A 9,118-nucleotide genomic window follows, 5' to 3' on the forward strand; every position below is an offset into this window, starting at 1 on the left:
TTTGATAAACAATGTCTCTGTGACTCTTGTAATTATTAATATAGGGTAATTTTATAGGCAATGCTCTTTATTGTTAAAGGCATTGTATTTTGTAAGTTTGACTTAGTCAATTTTTTACGATTAAGTTTCGTTAAGTTGAAGGTTAGTTTCATCTATCCGGAAAAATATCACTGGCCGAAGATTGTCGTTATTTCAAGAAAAAATTAAATTTCTTCATCTTCTCCTTTCCTTCTTCTCCAGAGGTTGTATGTAAGACCTGTGTGTACATATTCTGCAAACTTTTGATGTCTATCACAAGTTTCTTGAAGACATGATAGGGTAAAATCCGTCGTTTTTTTTTATAAAATAGTACATAATAATGGAGAGGAAGAAGATGAATAAAGAACAAGAAGAAGAAGATGAAGGAAGAAGAGAGAGATAGAAAAAGTCAGTCAAGATCGTTAGTCGGAGCTTGTCGGCGGCAAGACAAACTTTGGTTGAGGCATTGCTTCTCAAACGCACATTGCCTTTAACCAAAATTGGGATTGCCTTTAGCGAGATTGCCTTTAACAACTTTGAGCATTACCTATAAAATCTCCCATCAATATAACCTGTTACATTAAGGTTGCTCACAGTAAAAACAAAATGAAAGACCTGAGAGGGAGTTATATAGGCGCCCCCTTATCCTCAAATTTCCTATCATATTTGCTTTGAAGGAGGGGCCTTTAAAACTGGCAGGGGCACTTTTAAAATTCCAATTTCAGAACTAGAGGATTGGATTTCATTCATTCAACATTTTGTTATGGGGTAACCAATCTAATAAAGATGAAGCTTAACATCAAACTGGCAATTCTCGTATTGTAGACGTTTGATTCCCCACTGTCTCCTATATTCGTACTCTAAGCTGTATTAGTCAGAAGGGTTAATGAAAGAAAAAACAGAAAAATAAATGAATTAATGAAACAAGTCTGCGTAGGAAAAATAAAGCAGACATCGCTAAGAAACAACATAATAGTGCAATTTATCCTTGGAATAATCTTTTGGAGTACAAGTAGAGTTAGGGTTACAAAAACTATAATGGTATGAATTGACAATTCTTTCTTGTCGTATTAACGTTTTGACTGAATCAAACTCCTCTTCTCGAAGATATATGTTAAGTTAAATATTAGTCAGGTTTGACAAGTCAGAGAGTCATCAAATTGAATGGAAGACCCACACGAGAATAAACAAACCCTAGTCAAAGCTAACAGGGGGCGGATCTTACAAAGTTCTACAACCTGCACCCAGTTTTAATTTGAGAGATTGTTGGGAGGTTGGTAGGAGTCTCATAGACACCTTGGACCTTGCGCTAGTCTCCGAGGACGAAGAGATGAATCTGAGTCAACCATGCCCTAAGCTCCATTTCAGTCTCGAAACAGAGGGCGGAGGTTGAAAAAAGTCAGTTCGGCGCCTTGAGCCATTTACCGCTTCGAAGCAAATGGGAAGGTGGATCTGAACCAACTCTGCTTCATTTTGGTTAGAGAACCAAAGTAAGAAGGTCGTTAGAAACAAAATCGACACCTCGAAGCTTAGCTATGTCTCAGGATAACATCAATGACGCAAAAAGTCAGATAGAGCCAAAAATCTGCTTTTCATACATGAACCGTTACGTGCCAGAAGCTAAAAACTCGACAGATATTATCTTCCAAACTGTCATACACCCGTGGTCGTAATCAGAGTCGATGTCTTGTCACCACACATCATCTCGGTCGTGCATCACCGCAACCCCCCAAACATATATAAGCATATCAGATTTATCTAAAAAGAGATATTCACTCTTACTCGATGAATTATTTCCTTAACTACAAAAATATCTCGGTGACGGATTATGTTATTCTCTTTTTTGTAGGCTATTTTCCCACCTAAGACCAGACAGAGAAGAAAAATCATTCGATACTGAGATGAAAAAAATTATTTACGAGGAAGATACTCATAATATCACTTTCCGACATCATTTCTTTATACATGGGTTCTTTTTTATTATTTATCTCTGACACCTCCTTAATAGCAGGTTGGTTTCACTTACAATCAAAATGGAAACCTAAGCAATTCTATTTAAAAATGTGTTACTTAAATTTTTTTTGTTCACTAGTATAAATCAAATGATTATGCAAAGCCTATAATGTTTACATAAACAATGTCAAACTTTGTGCAGTATACATGGTGGTGGGAGGGAAAAAAATATTCTCTAAACCCTCTGATTCTGGGAAATTTGAACTCTGAACTTGGAATTTGAGAGGATGCCTATGAATTGGGGGTTTGTGGTGCCTATAGAAGAACTTGAATATCTATAGGTACCCCATCAGACTGAATGCCCCAAGGAACCCCTGTCCAAAAATAATACCCAATTTTCCTTTCCCAAATCCTTTTGTAGATGAGAAATTTTAAATGTATTTATCATTTTTGTTTTATACACTTACATCTCACGTATTTTTGGTTCAAGGCAAAAGAGGCGTGAGTGTGATGGGTAAAACGATAAGTGTATATAAAATTTCGGTAGGTAGATTTGCATCACCCACCCTAAGGACCACTAAAAAAGATCAAATGAAAGAATGTTTAGAACCAAATTCATCAAATGATTTTTCAAAATAAACATCTCACTACAAAAAGTATAGCCTTGTCATGAAACCATTTATAAAAGGTAGAAACCAACTTGTATATATAACCAAACATATAAATCTTTAATAGATAGAAGAGTCAGACCATCACATGTTCATTAATTCAGATATGAACTTTAATATTTGATTCTCTTTTGGACCACTATCAAAGTTGACAGTCCAACTCCCACCAAAAAGTTATACAAATTATAAATAAATAAAATATTTTATATAAAGAATTAAATAATAAAGAGTAATTAATGATCATGACAAAAGAAGAACCATTTCCTTACATTTATTCCTAACTTTGAAAATTATAATGAAAAGTGAAGAAGCTTCACGGTTCTGTTTACTGGTTGGACACTCACTCCGCATACGAGAAATTCACGATTTATTAATATAAATTTTAGGAGCAAGAAAAATGACTTTTCTAACTTTAAAGGTTTTTATATGACCCTTAACGCCTAAAATGTCTTTAAACTGGTAGTTAGTGAGATTTTATGTCTTCATCATGTATCCATGCCATTTAATGATATAATGACTCTTGAGTCTATATCTAAAAGAAAAAAAAAAAGGTTTATTTCAGTACATATTTATTTTCCTTAGTAACTCTGACAAAAGTGCAATAACTTCTGAAACAATTTTTTGAACGGATAATCTAGATAGGGAGGATAATATTTAACAAAAAACCGATCTCTTTTATCATCTTTTTTTTATAGCACCCTTTGATCATCTTCATGTGGTCACAACATGCTATAGTAAAAGATAAAAAAAATAGTATATTCTCATATGATCCATAGCTAACTATTTATATATAGTTAGAGAATGATAGAACCTTAAACTAAAAGATAAGTTTGTCTCTAGTTTCTCTCAAAAGCATTTCCACACCCATATTATATGAATAAATACATCTTGAAAAGCCCATCTTTCCTTTTCTTTAAATAATAGAAGTTTAACTTTTGCCTTTTTATTATATAGATTAATAAAACTCAACTTTCTCAATAATACATCTACTAATTAAGAGTGACAAAATCTGTGTTGGTCTAAACCAAATCTTCTTTGTTAATACAATAAAGTTTGTATTCTAATAGAACCTTAATTAATTCAACATTTGGGTCTGGATTCCATTTAATTAATATTATTTCTGTAACTATAATTAGTTTTAAGTTCTAACAAACCAACAATTAGGTAAATGAGACACAATATTGTTTCATTTGTTTAATGGTATTTTAACAATAATATAAGTAAATAACGTGCAATAATTCGATTTAAGTATTATAACGTGTATGAGGAGCTCTATTATAACTACCCATTACATTTTCTTGACAAATTGATCCATAAATACATTTTCTTCGCCCTTGACCGACTTTCAACTTGACATAATTTGTTTAGTTTATTTACTTATATTAGTAAACTATTCATGATTAAGATAATCCAAATCTTTCAACAAAAAAAGGTAATCCAGCCATCACTAAGAAATTAATGTGAAATTTTTAAATTAATTTTCATATCTTTCTCAAATAAACTTTAGTTGCTATGTGGTAGCAGAGGCTCCTACTAGGTCTATCGAGTTCTACTCCAATAGCTAGTGATCATATTCCATGTTAATGATATTTCAAATATCTAATATTGTTAGTGCTGAAAATAATGATAATATTGAAGTAAAAAAAAGTAAAATAAATAGGGAAGAAAACAATATTTTAATTCTTAGATAGAAATAAAAAAATTATTTCCATCTTTCTCTTATGTAGGATTTTCTATTGATGGTAAGCTTTTAAGGATGCTTCAAAAAGTCTAAAGTAAATAGGTGAATTGTTCTTTCAAACTTAGCTTTTTAAGATTGCATCTCCCAATTGCTCTTTTGAAACAAAATGAATCATCACTTTCTAAGCTTTTTATTGAAATAAAATTGATCCACTAGTGGAGAGGTTTACTTAATTATCAACCTTGTCATCTCAATCACTTTAATCAAGTGGTAGTGTAAGTACATGTTTTTCGAGTATAGAGATCAGAATTTGAATCTTACTGTAGAACTCCCACCCCTCCTTGATGAATCAAGTGACCAAGAAAATAAATGTGATCCTTGAGTTCTAGCAATATATTCTAATTAGGTTCACACTATACCTATGATGAATATGTATTTCATTGATCGGACGGCTAGTAATTATTTGTGTTAATGGTCAATATATGAGCACATATTTTCTCCTTTTTTTAGTTTAAGTATCTTTAACAAAAAAAGTGTTGTCATCTTTTCTTATTCTCTTTTAAATTTTCTTTCATTTTCTTGTAAAGGAACAATAAGTCATACTTTGCTTGATTGTTGATGCTTTTCATACTTAAAGTCATCTTACAAAAACAAAGCTAACCCACTTTCTCCACTTTAAACCAGAAAAATAAAAGAAGTGAGAAAGAGGAGAAAAAGAAAAGGAACTTTTGAATGTCACATTCCTTCAAATTCAAGAATCTATCTTGCCTTTTCAGGGTGAGAAATGTGGGGTCTTGAATTCATGAAATTTCTTACTTGTTTGAACTTTTCATGTGAAGTTGGAAGGTGTCTTACACTAGTGCAAAATCTCATAGACTTTCATGTTTCATGATAATTTTCAATCAATGGATGACCACTAATTAGATAGAGAAGCATTTGATGACTTTCAATTGGAGGACAGACCAAACATATATGGGTCCCTTGGTTGATGGAAGAATGCTTGCTGAAAAATTTTGGGGTCTGAAAAGCTAATCATGGTTTCTTTATGATGACTATGAAATACGTGTTACAACCACTTTTCACGGCCACACGTATACAGAACGCCCACCGATTTACTTAAAGATAGCGTTGCTGCGTTATAATATGCGAATATTCGGTACTAAATAATGTATGCTGCCTCATTTTCTAAAACGGAATGATTTTCCTTTCTAATAAAAGAAAAACATTTTCACCAAATCATCTCTGTGAACGTTTAGCTCATGGATATGAGTACCAAAAGAAGTGGATAAAGTTCTAAAACAAGGACTGTGTTAGGTTGTAGTAACAAGATTAGTGCACATGCACAAAGGAGAGAGAAAAAATGAATTAAATGTGAGGTCTGAACAAGATGGTAACAAACTAGAAAATGTAAATGATGATGACAAGGATGGATGAAATGGAGAGATTTGACATATTTTAGAGATTCTTTTGGAAAGATAAGCAAGAGATTTGAGAGATGTTGAGGACCATGAGGTCAGTTTGGACCTTTTTTAGAGATGAGAAGGGATATGGTAAAAAAGTCTAACAAGAAAGAAAATAATTTGAGTTTTGCTAGAAGAGCTTCAATAAATACCATCCTTTGCAAGATAATAGGTAAGAGTAGTTGTGAAATTCTTCATAAAAAAAAAGAGTAGTTGTGAAAAGTGGTAAGCGTGCCAAGAGACTTCTAACTCAGTCAAACCATTTCTTGGCTAAGTTAAGTTCGTAGACATCGAATAGAGTCTGGGCGTATGACATTAATTTTAACGTAACATAAACTTCTAAAGAGTTTAGGGGTTTTATATTTTAGAGTAATTTTGAGTATCTCATCTTTCTATCGTAATATAAGCTTCTAAAGAGTTTAGGGGTTTTATGTTTTGGAGTAATTTTGAGTATCTCATACATGAGATACCCTTTTATTTATAGAACTACCATGACACTTCAATGAGTATATTAACCGAATGTGTTGGGCCGAATTTTGTTGTGACCGAACCGGTAAGAAATGTTTAAATCTAATCTAATGTTCATAATCTTGGTATTTGAGATTATTTCGCCAAAAAATCAAAATCTAAAATAAGAAAGGAGAATACTAGAATATCATATAAAGTTGAAAAAGGAGCAACTCTAAATTATCTAAACGAAGGTTGTCTCTCAAATCTAATTACTAACACATAATATATTATGTCGCGTGAACTCCAAATTTTAAACTATCGTGGAACTTCATATTGGTGGAGGGACAACATATATGCCTTAATTTATGTTAAATAGATCAAAATATTAGTGTTTCAAAAAAAAAAAAAAAAAATTGTCAACAAATATAAGCAGGTTGGTTATAATACAAGTAATGTGACATATGTACTTGGTTTTCTTGTCACTCATTTAAGGCAACCTGGAAATGTTATGAATGCAACCTGGGACCTCTTTTAAATGTTTATAATTGTACACACTGCCAATTTACTTCCTATGTACTCAGTCTGTAAGAAATGTCTTCAAAATTCTATACGTGTGGGTCTAATGAGTTCATTCCTTTATGGTCATCAGTTTGTGATCAACTAGATTTAGTCCCCATATTTGTCCAACTGAAATTTTTGCCCTCCAAGTTGACCATTCTATCACTAAACCTTAGTTTGTCAAAAGTTTTCTTCTTTTATTTTGGCCACTGTTTTGAAGAAACAATAAAAAAACGGGGCAAAATTTTTAGTCAAATTTTGTGTGTTTCTCTCACGCCCCCCATCTCCGACAACGGTAGTCGACGACCTTTATTGTTTTTCCTTTAGATATTTCTCTATCCTCCTCTACTCTATCTATGGCGAAAGGCGCTCTCCCGCTTTGTCGGAATGTCGATTCGTTTGGAGGGAATCCCCCAAAACCAGTGGTCGGCATTCCGGCGAAGGCACCCCCTTTCGCTAGAGCAAATAGAGAGAGAGAGAGTTGTTGTTTTCGGTGTACCGATTCAACGAGTTGACTCAGCGAGTCTATAACCGAATCACTGGTGAAACTGGTTACTACTTTGATTTTATTTGTAAATCAATCAAAAATACTTTCTTTCCAAATTAATGAAGAAAAATTAAGGAATAAAACAACTCAATATCTTTCGTATTTCTAACCGATAATGTCTGTTATCCAGAACAGATGATTCGTTGTCGAATCTCACTATCAATTTAAGATTGGAAAGAGGAATTGTATTCCTTCTGTGTTTACTGATTTATTACTTTAAAATCAACACACTTCTAATTTGAAAAAAAAAAACAGAATGTCTTTGATTAAGAAATCAGATAGACTAAAAAGAAAAAGAAAAATCGGAGGATAAGAAAAAGAAGATTTTTAATCGAGGCGAGGTATTCCTCTTTCCTTAAGACAATTGACGCCCTGTATAGTACCAAACAGTTACCGGCGTTTGTCTCCCACGATACAATGGTTACCTTTCGATTCAATGGTACTTCGAATCAGAAAGCAGTCGAACTTGAAAGTATACTAACCTCTTACTTAATGCAAATGGACTAAACTTCTTGGTTATGAAACTCCTTGAAAACTCTGCTAAATCTTTCTCTTAGACACTCTAATAGGATCTTCTAACAATGCTTGAAACTCTGAAAAAAACGGATTAGAAGTTGGAGTTCATTTGGGTCCTATAAATAGGTTTCGAATAGACACTTGCATTTGGGACACTTCTGTTAGGTTTAGGGACACATCTGTTGAGAAAGTAAAGTGACGGTTCACTTAATTCACAACAGATTATGTCGGTTGAGATTGCAACCGTTAGATCTTGCTCAAAAGCTCGGGAAGAACGCCCTCCGTTAGATCTTCTCAAGCGCGCCCGAAATTGGCGCACCAGATTAATCTCGGTGGTCGTTAGATGGAGTTCGGGAGATGTCCCACCCCATGCTGGACACGTGCTTAACGCCATCCGTTGGATCTGCGCGGAGTCAATAATCGCCGTTAGATCTGAACCAGTGCTCCTTGCGCAAATGGCCCTCAAACCAACATTTCCTTATTGCCATTTGGTCCCTAACTTAACCATTTCCAGTCCAAACTTCAGACTTGAATATCTCGTTCATCCGGAATCGGATTTGAGTGATTCTTGACTCTTAACTTAAGAGTTTGACGAGACGAACGCAATAGCATACTTCATTTCTGAATTTAACGATTTGAACCGATTCGAAATTGACTCCGATTTCAACAAGAGTGAGGATGATGGAGAGAGAGAGGGGCAGAAAGAGGAAAAAAATTGAAAGAAGGAGATGGAAAGAGAAGGAAAGAGAAATGATGGTGGTGGACATAATTGGTGATTGGAGATGGAGGAGATGAAGTTTGTTGCTTCAGAAAAATTAAAAAAATATCACTTTAAACATTTATATCTCGAAAAATTTTCTTGCTTCTCCAAAACGCAGACCTTTACTTTTCCTGTTTTCAAACTCTTTTCTCTAGCTTTTCATTTCCCATTACTCGCTTCATATATGAAAATAGACTTGTCGGTAGAGAGGTGTGTCCCGTGTTTGTATGTCCTTTGTGAGCATCTATATCTCACTCGTTTCTTAATATATGTCTCTTTACCATTTGTTGCTCCTTAAGTTCGAAAATAACATGACCAAAAGTAATGACTTGGTGTCAAAGTACAATAATAGTCTGCAACATACTTAAAGGATGTCACATTGGGGGAACATAAAGAGATGGGACCTCAATTAGGTTAGAAAGTTATGCACTCTTCTAGATAAAGAAAGAGAGGGAGGTGAAAAAGTTTAGAAAGACGTAAAAGGTAAGTGAGGAGGGCGTATGGAGA

Source organism: Eschscholzia californica, unplaced genomic scaffold, assembly GCF_041429995.1.
Source record: "Eschscholzia californica isolate CP2 unplaced genomic scaffold, dmEscCali1.0.p SCAF_3, whole genome shotgun sequence".
In the NCBI taxonomy this organism is placed as follows: Eukaryota; Viridiplantae; Streptophyta; class Magnoliopsida; order Ranunculales; family Papaveraceae; genus Eschscholzia; species Eschscholzia californica.